Genomic DNA, 13,213 nt, shown 5'->3' on the forward strand with positions numbered 1-13,213 from the left:
GCTCCTTGCGTACGTCGTCGCTGTGAGGCAGACTGGTCAGGGGAATACTGAAGAGTGTCTTTTTTGGTGTCTGTTGTGATTTTCTGAATAGCAACTAATAACCAGTGGGACCAAAACGCCAAAACGTCTGCTGATCTTGAATACAAACAGTCTACTGCTGCTGTGGATGTAAGTCATGTGACCAAGTAACACAATCAATGCTACAGTACATTCAAATATTCCTGAGATGTTTCAGTTTATGAGTTTGGAAGTCATAATGTGCATTACATTTTTGTGGTTGGGAAAACATGGCCACATTGCGTAATTCGGCTAACTTTTAATGCTAAATTACGCATTTAAAAAATTTTATTAGATGTATAATGAATGTTTTATCAAATTTTTTTTTTTGCATTCTTGGACTGCAATGGACAATGCTATGAAATGGTGTCACTTCATAAACAGAACTAAATGAGGCAAGTTTCATCACTAAGTCCTTATTAACAAAAAGGCAAAAAAAAAGGCAAACTAAAGATTTATGTTTAAAAAGATGTACAAACTATCAAAGTCATTCACGGTTAAAACAAAGTTTGAGCAAAATGTATTTGATTGTACCATGATTCTTTAAATTTACAGACCTCCAACTTGTAAAGCTTCAAAAGCAGGGCTAAATGATGAAAGCTTTATTCATTAACTATTTTTCATCCACATTTGTACATGAAAAAGACGTACAAACTAAACTGTCCTAACCTTTGATGTAAACTGATTTAACTCTTAAACTTTAAAAGGCTAAATGACGCAAACATTATTAAAAATTTTCATCAACATCAGTACATGAAACTAAATTGCATCGTAATTCAAGATTTAAACAAATTTTGAGTAGAACTAAATCGATTCGACCATGATTCTTTAAATTACAGGCCTAAACCACCTGCCCACCGGCGGCGCCAGGGGGGGTCTTGGGGGGTCTCAAGACCCTGCCAAAAAATGCCTTGACCCCCCATTTGACCCCCCAGCCTCTTCCTGATTAAAAAATATATATATTCGGGATAAAGATCCAAAAATGTTTCTCTTCAAACTACGCAGAACAATAATAAATAATAATTATTTCGACATTTATTCATACACTGAACCGAGAACCGTTTCTGTCGGACGCGTCCGATTCGAGAACCGATGAGCTGATGATAACTGCGCAAGCATGCGTGATTCAGCGCAAAGCAGACTGACACAGAGCGCATATGAACCGAACTGATTCTTTTGGTGATTGATTCTGAACTGATTCTTTGCTAATGTTATAAGCGCGGGTAAACCAAAGGCTTGAATGAAGGGCAATCATCGCCAATGACGGCATTACATCGAGCGCAAAAGAACCGGTGAACCATTTTTTTTTTCAGCTGGTTTATTTGATCGAATTGTCCGAAAGAACCGGTTCACTTGAGCACCTGCTCCTTTGCCCCTTAAGTGCCCTTTTGTCAAAGCAAAATTTCCTCAATTTTTTTTTGTAATAACATAAACTTTTGTGAATGCCTGCCCACGCCCAATCATAATATTAGTACAATTTATTAATAATAATTTAGCCGTAAATAAAATGACCAACATGATGACCGTTCACCTGACTACGACCTCATCCAACCGGGAAAATTCCTCACGCCGCACGTGGATTTTTCAATTGCTCAAAGATATTTTCAACATCGTGGCAGCTGGTAAGTGGTGTTTCATTCTCAGTGAAGTGATTTTGATGTTTATTTACTTATTATTATATTACAAGAACGATGTGATGTGAGAACATGCAGATATGTTGTTTATATTGCTGTGTGTAGCCTGTAGTGTAGAAGTAACACTAGCGTGCTGTTTGAGGGAGAACAGTTTCACAGGCATCGAGGGGTCTGGTCTTTTTTATGTTATTTGAATAAACTTTTATTATATTACAGTACTTATTTATTTTTAACGCGTAAAAATAATTATCACAACACTGGTAAGGCTTATTCAGATTTTCTCATTCTCTGAATTATCATTATAAAAATAAAAACAATTCAGAAATGAATTAAAATATAATTATATTTTAAATGTGATGCAAATATTTTTTCTACAAAAGCAACAGTGTTTACAACAGCAAGACCACTTTAGCCTGTAAACTCAATAATATATATCTGGAAATAAATGTAAAAATATCAATGTCAATAAAAATGCATAATATACCTGACATGAAAGTGCAGTGTGAAGGATATGAATAACAAATGTAGCCTGTCATTTGTTTACATTGCAAAGGTGTTTTTGTTGTTTAGTAGCAGAAATATGCAGTTATTAGCCATGTCCACTGTATTTTTTGTTGGTTTTCATGAGACCCCCCTTGAAAAGACCAGGACCCCCCCATTGCCCCCCCAATCAAAATTGTCTGGAGCCGCCACTTTTTTGTGTGTGTGTGTGTGTGTGTGTGTGTGTTGGCCTGGAAAAGTCTGAAGTGACCTGGAAGAGCCTGTGGAATGTTGTCTACTTCCAGTCAAGGGATGCACTATCCAGAATGAGTCATTTCCTTAGAAGCTGACCTTTGTCCCGTTGAGCATGCCCTACAAATGCCATAGACACCGACACATCCTTCCACCGAAAACCCCACAGTAAGAGTGAGATTTGAAAGTTTCGAACATATGTACTCAAACAACAAAGAGACACTGTCAATGCCATGCCAAGTGCATACTCAGATTATCAGGTCCAGGATGCTGCCTCAGCAACTGTTGGAAAGTCCCATTAAAGTGTTTGAACACTACTTGAAATATTGAGGCATATTTGGGAAACTCCTGAGGAAATAGTGCTCACCTCATTTTGGCGACAATCAATAATTGCTATCTCAAAAAACGGGACTTCTTGGCACCACAAGGCAAAGCAACAGCGGGAATGTGTGTGTGTGTTGTCCTGCATGGAGAGCTCCTCTTAGCATTCCGTGTAGTCTTCATTTCCCATGCAAAGCCCTAGTGTTCAGTCCATGCCTCCTGAATGAGCTCCTTTTGTGCTGTAATTGGAGATGGTTCTGTGCGGCTAACAAAGAATTGCTGGGCCTCTCTCGTCTCTCTCCTCTGCCCCACTCTCTATTTTCCTGCCATCTTTCTTTTATCCTGTCCTCCTCATTACGCCCCGGTCTCTTATCTCTTGTGTAACGTATTGCGTTAAGATAGTTCAAAGCGTCTGTTTTCTATCTTTGTAGGAGGCCATGTGGTAGCGAGTGGCTTTCGTCACAATCTTACCATTTATTGGATTAGCGTTCCGTTTTTGTGGTGCGCCATTGCCCCGTTTGCCTCAGTCAACAGGCTTCTGCAATTTCAGTTGGATGAAGCACAATTCCACAATCCCAGCTGACCAAACATGGGGAAAAGCAGAAGAATCCGGTTTGAGTTATGTTTAAATCCGTATCCGAACTCAACCTAGTGTTTGTTTTGCAGACCTTGCATGGATGAGAATCAGAGGCCCAGACGTTGAGGTTTTCTCTGTTGAAAATGCATCATCTTTTTGGTACTGATTGGAACGCTGAGCATGGAAAATCCACAAAGTACACTCTGAAGAACCTTAAGAATAAATAAATACACTCTTGACAGTCATTATAACCATAATAAACAGAGTTGACGTGATCTGTAGTTGTTGACCCTCAAGACTCATGACTTATGAAGATCAAGCTACTGTTGTTATTTTTCATTTTTAAATACAGATTTTCTAGAAGTCGCTGCTACTGTCAGATGTTATCATCAAACAAGTGACGTGTAGTTTGCATTTACTCCATACTATAGATGTATACATATGCCTCATTAGTTGTCCCTGTATATTAAAGGTCCACATTTTAAACGGTCAAAACCAGTCCTGGAATAATCAATAGCATGCTATACATTTTTGAATTTCCATATCTGCAATAGACTTCAGCAGATGATTTTGCTAATCTAACACAATACAACATGACAAACCTGTTAGCTGAGACAACATTTAAAATTAACATACTTTAAAAACCTGTAATATTGAGTTAATTAATATAAAATAACAAACCAACACATTTTCACCATTAAAAGATTATCCCATTTCTTTGGGAGTTTAAATCTCAGCTCTATTTACAACCAGAAGCTACACTATGTTCTGGTATCTTGGAAATGTCATAGTTTTTTTCTGTGAGTGACGACATGTTGACCACACCAAGATGGCAGATGGTATCGACGCATCTGGAGTGGTCAAGTGTGGCATCTACAGGTACATATTTATGATGTACCCTAGCAAACATGTAAAAACCTTAGTATACTTTGGGCCTTAAAGGGATAGTTCTACAAAAAAATTAACATTCTGTCATTAATTACTCACACTCATATTGTTCCAAACCTGTAAGACCTTCGTTCAGCAGTAGTTCAGCTGTAATGTTATGAAACTATGAGAACACTTTTTGAGTGCAAAGAAAACAAAAATAACTTTATTCAACAATTTCTTTATTGTTCTAACAGCCATGATACTCCAACATTGCTATGACTTGGGTTTGGGAGTTTAAGTATGTACTGTATGTGGCTATTGTCTCACTAGCTAGTTTCGATATGATCTCCTCCATTATGATCTTAAAACATTAACCCATACCGGACAATAGTCTCTCAATCCCTCTTCACAGTGACTCATCACAGTGGGTCATTCCAGAATCGCACAGAGAAAAGAGTCACAGATGATGAGTGTTACACAGTACTGGTCATTATACAAACCCAATCCCAAAAAAGTTGGGACACTGTACAAATTGTGAGTAAAAACGCAATGGAATAATTAACAAAACTTATATTTTATTCACAATAGAATAAAGATAACATATCAAATGTAAAAAGTGAGACATTTTGAAATGTCATGCCAAATATTGGCTCATTTTGGATTTCATGAGAGCTACACATTCCAAAAAAGTTGGGGCAGGTAGCAATAAGTGGCCGGAAAAGTTAAATGTACATTTAAGGAACAGCTGGAGGACCAATTTGCAAACTTATTGAGTCAACTGTCAACATGATTGGGTATAAAAAGAGCCTCTCAGAGTGGCAGTGTCTCTCAGAAGTCAAGATGGGCAGAGGATCACCATTTCCCCCAATGCTGCAGCGAAAAATAGTGCAGCAATTTCAGTTTCTCAGGGAAAAACTGTAAAGAGTTTGAAGTTATCATCATCTACTGTGCATAATATCATCCAAAGATTCAGAGAATCTGAAACAACCTCTGTACGTAAGGGCGAAGGCCGGAAAACCATACTGGATGCTCGTGATCTTCGGGCCCTTAGATGGTGCTGCATAACATACAGGAATGCTACTGTAATGGAAATCACAACATGGGCTCAGGAATACTTCCAGAAAGCATTGTTGGTGAAAACAATCCACCGTGCCATTTGCTTTTCCTGGCTATATCTCTATAGGTGAAAAAAGAAGCCATATCTAAAGATGATCCAGAAGTGCAGGCGTTTTTTTCTGGGGCCGAGGCTCATTTAAAATGGACTGTGGCAAAGTGGAAAACTGTTCTGTGGTCAGACTAATCAAAAGTTATTTTGGTCAGTTCAGAAGCCACATACTGCATCAATTACAACATCATGGCTGAATAGAAGAAGGATCCGGGTACTGAAATGGCCAGCCTACAGTCCAGATCTATTACCTATTGAAAACATTTGGTGTTTTAAAGAGGAAGATGTGACAAAGAAGACCTAAGACAGTTACAACTAAAAGCCTGTATTAGACAAGAATGGGACAACATTCCTAATTCTGAACTTGAGCAACTTGTCTCCTCAGTCCCAGATGTTTGCAGACTGTTATAAAAAGAAGAGGGGATGCCACACAGTGGTAAACATGGCCTTGTCCCAACTATTTTGAGATGTGTTGATGCCATGAAATTAAAAATCAACTTCTTTTTCCCTTAAAATGATATATTTTCTCAGTTTAAACATTTGATATGTCATCTATGTTGTATTCTGAATAAAATATATTGAACTTTGAAACTTCCACATCATTGCATTCTGTTTTTATTCACAATTTGTACAGTGTCCCAACTGTTTTGGAATCGGGTTTGTACACAGCATGTACCTTTCCTTCAAATGGACCACCTGTGGTCCCGCTTGAGTTCACTCATGTTTTTGATCATCCTCCATAAACTGTACCCATGTGGATGTAGATAGTATCACAGCGTCAATCTGTAACGTCTCAGCTGGTTGTAGCACTAAGATAAGAGCAGCGGCTACTGTCAGACGTTATCTATACCATCCCAGGAATGCCACTTCCACTTTCACAACGCATCGTTTAAATGCAGCCGTTCACCAGACGGTGACAATCGTAGGCCGTTGTGTTTAAAAGATTTTTGTTAAATTTCACAGTGTTTTATTCTTGTTTATGCTCAATCTCTGATTTGCGTGTGTTGGTTTGTTTGTGTTGTGCGGTCAGAGAATGAGAAGTCCTAAATGACTGAGTTTCCTGAATTCAAGACTGAATCTGTTCAAGGGAAATTAAACTACATTGTAAATAAACATTGCAGTGTGTCTAACTGACATTGTTAGCTGGCTAAAGCAAAGCAAGGTTTCCTGTAACGTTGAGCTTCACGGTGTGCCTGGAGACATCAACTAGACAACTATATTTGTATCTTTCTTTCCAAGGATGTGAGAAGAGTTGCTAGGTGGTTGCTGAGAATTTCTAGGGGTTGCAATGTAGTTGCTAATGTTTGCTACATCATTATGTTCACGAAGGTGTTCTGGATGGCTGCTTACCTGCATTAAAAGCCCACCTCAAAATCTCTGTAATGTTGTAGTTTCTTCAGTTTGACTTGAGTCCTGCATTCAAATATAAGGGATTTTTTCCCCGCCTGGTTTGTATATGTTTCATAACAGTGATGCATGCCTTATCATGGACAACTAATTAAAGAAAGAAAGGAAGTCTGAAATGTGTTGCTATGCTATCGGTCTAACACAATTTGAACAACATCCTCTTCTTTGAGGTCTGAACAGGAAAGCCAAAAGCCAACGGAACGTTCTCACTCTCATGACCAAAATCTCATATTTAAGGTCCCATGACATGGATTATTTCCTTTTCTTTAAATGCTTTTTAATGTTTCCTTAGGTGTATTTATATTGTTAGTATGATTTTATACATTTAAAATATAGAAATAAAAAGCATTTTTATATCCTGACATTAGGCCTCTGGCTTGAATGCTCTGTTTGAAGGGGCGTGTCTGCTGTGAGAGTAAACCACAGCTGTTGTGATTGGCTGACATCTTTGCATACGAAATGCATATTACATGTGAAACTCCTCTCAAATATATATATATATATTTTTTACTATTACAGCTGTCGAGATTAACGAATCGTGGAAGTGTTGATTATATAATTATTTTTTCGATCTTTTCCCATCACATGAAAGGCTGCAGTGATGAGCACTGAGTAGACAGAGTCTGTTTATCACGTGAATGCAGTGATCTCGTCATTATTGCAACACGTTATCTCTCACAAAATGCTTTCACCACAGCTAACAGCAAACACATGAATACAGTAAGAGTTTTGTTGTCCAGCATAACAGCGTCATTCATTGTAACGGCAGTTTGGGCACCGATTCAATTCAATTTACACCGATTCAAATTTCTAGAAACTTGGGGACCATATACAGGCTAGGGGAACTCATATTAATGTTAAAAAACCTCAGAAAGTGAAATTTTCATGTCATAGGACCTTTAAGATGGGAGTTGTTTTATTCCACGATAATAACAATACATTTTACGATATAATCATTTTTGCTTTTAATAAGGTGATACCTTACCATAGAAATTTCATAAGTATTGTCACCAGTGTCAATGCCACAAAATAAAAATAAAAAATAGTAGCCTAACACTGCATTTTCTTCACTGCATAAATTAAATATATTTCTTCATATTAAAGTTATAAAAGTGATTTAGTCAAGAGCAGTGAGAGATTTTCTCTTTTTTTCTCTTGTGTTGTTTGATTACCCTAAATGAATGACAGCAGGAATATTAGACTGCTGTCACTTTAAGAGCTACCCCGATATATAATATGCTTCTTTCATAGCTAAAAATGCATGCAAATTTTATGTTTTTGTGCCCACTTAGCACAGCAACGTCATGTGAGCCTGTAACCGTGATAGAGATGATTGTCCAAAATCTCTACCTACTGACAAAATTCTATCGGTCTTGTCTACCAGTATATCACCCACCCCTGGTGGTGTTTCTGCGAAATGCATTAATTTATGCACACTTCTATGTGTGAAAGCACAGTGTGACCTTTGACCTCTGTGTCTGGAAAGGCTGCAGCGTTTCTGTAACAGCAGCACACTGTGGTCTGGGATCCTGACCACTAACCCTGCCTTTCCCAAACATAAACACACACACATCACTGATGTGCTGATGTCTGCAGCCCACACCACAGCGGATAAGAGGCAATGGGAATGACGCACACAAACAATTACATACAGGACCTTCTATATCATTTCAGTTTTTATATGATATCCTCAGATTATGATCGAAGTTCAAAGTCATGCTGTAGCGTATTTAAAGTACTTAAAGTTCCCCCAGAAATCATTATTTATTCACTCTCATGTCGTTCCAAACCATAGACACGTACGTCTCTGGATTAAACTCCTCGGTGTTTGTTATGACCACTTTCGGACACATCTCGACTTAACATCTCAAACTGATGACTGATAAAACAGAAAGAGTTTACTATTCCATAAAATCCCATTTCAGTTCTAAAATGTTCTATTGGTTTATGACCGTTGCCTTTTTTAAAGAGGCTACTGGCTGAGAAACCATGAAATTGAGTTGTAATGAACAACTGTTTATTGGATTGTGTGTTTATTGTTTGTATTGTTTTAATCTCTCACCGAATGACTTAAATAGCAATGGATGCACATAGATTTAACCACAACAATGGATTATTCAGTTTGTTGAATCAACAAGGCCTGGACACCAGTTTATGGACAGCTAATCAAATTCAAGTGAGCCCTAGGATTAAGCTTACTTATACTCAAAATAAGTTTGACTTTACAGATGTTGTGTTTTAACTTAAAGGAAACCAGCAGTTGGTTAAATGGCAGTGCAAAATTGCTAGGAGAAGTGATTGAATCACATCTGCTACAGGAAGCATGCACTGAGCTATGCCTTGATCTTTGTTATCTGATGCAAAAAAGCATCTGCCCTCATAGTACCAAAACTACTCTTTAATTATTTGATTTGATATGATTTTGATCAATTTTGGAAACCAAAAGATATTTACATTTTCAGATGGTCCTAGTTTTTTCATCAATTCATTACATTTTTTTTTTTAAATCAATATTATTCATATTGTTGGGATACTATTAGTAATTATCGGTTTTTATTTTTATATTTTCATTTTCATTATAGCTATTTTTAGGGTTTTTTTATTACTATTTTTTTCAAGTAGTGGATTTTTTTTTTTTTTTTGTGGTTTTGATTTTGGTTTCAGTTTTAGTTAACTATAATAAGCCTGCACTGCCATATGTGACTCATAAGAAACAGCATCTTTTGTTTTCCCACCCTCAGCATCTAGTCATTAGCGCTTTCCGTTGTTGTATGAACGAATTGAATTTTAATGACCAATGAGACGCTTTAATTATGGCATGTTTACATATCTGCTTCACTGACCACGCCCCTCTCTTTCTTTACTTTGTTTGTTTGTCTGAGAGATTTCCACCGTTGATATGGTTGATTATACAGGCACATTCACTCGAAATCCAGACACACACGCAAAGTATATTTCTATTCACTTTCTATCTGAACTCACTTGTGTCACTTCCAAGCTTCCACAGCCCTGGTTTGTATATTGAAATGATTTTCTTCTCACTTCAGAATCAGAGGAGACATTAACAGGGGAAATCCGTCTTGGATACAGACGTTCTGATCCTGGGTTTTCCATTACATTCTTCTGAAGAATTCCCTTGTACCTGATGCACTGTTTTCACCTCTTTCTTTGATTAACAGTTTGGATTTCAGCTGAGTGGTTGTTTTCCATTCCGGTTGTTTTGCACAGACCCTTTTTAAAGTGGTATGCAGGAAAAAGAGACAAATAAATGATAAAAATCTCTTCCGCAAACATTAATGACCAGACTTACATCCCTCGATTGTTTCCCTTTTCACTATTTCAGAGTTTGGGGCGGAAACACCTTTTTATTGGCTCTTTCTGATTATAAGCCTGGTCTGTAGAACTATATTTATAAAAAATCGCTGTTGTCTTCATATTTTATACACACACACACACACTGATATTATTCACAATATTATTCACAATATTTGCATAACTGCCCTGTGTCCAGGACAGGTTTCAAAAACATTAAGAGAGAAGTCTGATTTATTGCTTGCTTGCTTGATTTAAAGTTATTACTTTATTTTAATTTTTTTACATATACATTTTATATAAAGATTTATGAGTAGTTAAATAACAAAATAGTTTATTTATTTATTTATTTAACAAGTTATATGACAAAACAATAGTTATTTATTCATTTAATAAAGGTAAAATAATATTTCTATTAGAGATGTTCCGATACACTTTTTCTCTTCCCGATACCGATTCAGATACCTGGGCTCAGGGTATCGGCCGATACCGGGTACTGATCCGATACCTTGGTATGTATCTGTATATACAGCTGTAGATACTACTAGCCCTGTGTAAATTGAGAGAATTATTTTATGGTGTGTTTCAGACTGATCCCTTAATAAAACATGAACAAATACATGGTGAACTACTGTACTCATTACAGTATTTTTATTATCTGACATGAATTTGACATGTCAGTAACTACCGGTACTACAGAGACATACTGCTAACCACTGATCTATAATATAGAATTATTTATTTTCTTAAGCAAAAAAGAACTTCAAATGTAACTGTATAAAAAACTGCAACAAATAAGTCTAGGAACATAAAAAAAATGATATATCAATCAGATAATATCTTTACAACAAAACAAGTAAAAAACAAGCAACCATCTAGCCATAATTATTATTATTAATAGAGACGTATTATTATTACTACATAGATACATAGCTAAATCTACTGTAGGCTACAACAGTAGCTTAATATATTGTCCATTTACTCATGTTAAGCCAAACATTTATTTTAATGGGCTGCCATGAAGATCTTTGAGTGTCTGTGTTTATGATATGACAGTTTTCTCAAATGAAACAGTAAATTCTTATGAAGTGACGGTTTATGCATTTGTGTCCTCATATAGTGACACACGGCAGAGACAAAATAGCGAGCTCCCGCACATCTGCGCCCATCACCCACAGAGATGTGGAATTTGCAGTTCATATATAGTCATATATAGATCAGTGCTGCTAACGCGTTTACATTTCTTCTTCGCTGCTCTAAACGGGTTGCTTGTGGCAACACAGCACAACTTCCTGTGTTTGCAATGCATTCTGAGCAGCGAATAAGAACTGTGCAGCGGTTAGAAAAAGCTAGCAGTCATAACTAGGTCTTGTTTAAGAAAATGGTATCGGATCGGTATATGGGTTCATGTACTCGCCAATGCCGATGCCAGAATTTGTTGTGGTATCGGAGATATTTCCGATACTAGTATCGGAATCGGAACAACTCTAATTTCTATACAGTATAATGGTTTGTTTGTTTGTTTATTTAATATATAAATGTTTAGCAAGTTATATGCTAATACAATAGTTAATAATTTATTTATTTTTATTAAATTATAATTTATTTATTTTTATATTTATTTATTTATTTATGAAAGTATAATTATAGTTATATGCCAATACAATAGTTATTTATATTAAATGTATTATATCTTTTTTTATATTCATATAAAGGTTTAATAATAGCTGTGCATCAATGCAATTGTTTTATTTATTAAATTATATTTATTTGTCTATAATTTGTATGTAAAGTTATATTATATTATATATATATATTATATATGTAGCTATTGGCTACTATGAGTCAGAATGCACATGTGAATCATCTGTTCTTTTGTAGGTTTGCTTCTGTGAGGACAAAAAAGCACCTCTGATGAAGAGGAAGATTCACTTCACCCTAATGCAGCTTTCACCATCATTACTCACAGCCCCTCTCTTTCTTTTTCCACTCTCTCCTTTATGCCCTCTTCAGAAAAAAAGGAAAAGGGCTGAAAACAGAAAGAAAAGTTGCCTCTATTCTGTTTTTCAACAAATGGCTCTCGGGGAGGCCTCCAGGATATGACCATTTAGAGGCATAAGCCATTTTTCGTCTGTCAAGAGCCGTGCAGCTGATGGGAACTATCTAAAGATGACTTCTGAGCCACGGTACACGTCGCATCTCCTCGTGGCTACAAGGCACGTATTGTCCAACGCATCCCACAAACCATGACTTCGATTCTCAGGAAAGACATCAACTTTCTGGCATCGTGATTACTTGAAATGCAATGAACTGCGGGTTCTCGCTCGAACTGCGCGGGCAGCTCATTAGTAAATTACAGGCTCCGGATCTGAGCGAGCGGGGTGGGAGTCTCCTCCCTGTGGGTGTGCTTTTGCTCGCTCCAATTCAGCGAAATCCCATTTCCATTCCCTTAGCACGCTTGGTTGGATCTCTTAATACGCCGCCCACCCTCAGTTTTCCCCTAAAGGTTCCCCATCACTAACAGCCCTCTGGTAACCAAACACACACACACACACACACACACAGGGATACAATATTAGGGATCCTAAACTTAATCCATGCCTTACCGCATCTTCCCTTTTTTTGTGTTTCCTTCATTGTGTTTCCTTCCCCCTCAAGAGTTTCAGCTTTATTAACGGCCCTTAACTCTCCTAGAAGTCACTTTCAGACTGAGTAGATTTCTGTTTAACTTGAAACTGTTGAGAAATCTGCATGGGAAAATGCTATTGAAATTACAGAATTTTTTTGCTTGGGAAAATTCACTGAACAACGTTAAATGTCACCAGAGCTTTAGTTTGCGCAATACAAGTTTGATGCATCTTAAAGGGTCAGTTCTGCCAAAAATGAAAATTAAGCCATAAATTACTCACCCTGATGTCATTCTAGGTGTATATGACTTTCTTCTTTCAGATGATTAAACTAATCCTTTAATCTAAGTCTAAAATGTGAATGTCAGTCTTAAGTCTGAAAGCTTTATTGCAAATTATTCCACCAGTTACAGGCTAGTGATTTTTCCAAATATATATTTAAAGCTTAAAAAGACAACTCTAAAGTTTAGTGTAATTCTCAACCCAATCTCATGAGAAAATGTAAGTAGCT

This window comes from Carassius auratus, chromosome 22, assembly GCF_003368295.1.
Source record: "Carassius auratus strain Wakin chromosome 22, ASM336829v1, whole genome shotgun sequence".
Taxonomy (NCBI): domain Eukaryota; kingdom Metazoa; phylum Chordata; class Actinopteri; order Cypriniformes; family Cyprinidae; genus Carassius; species Carassius auratus.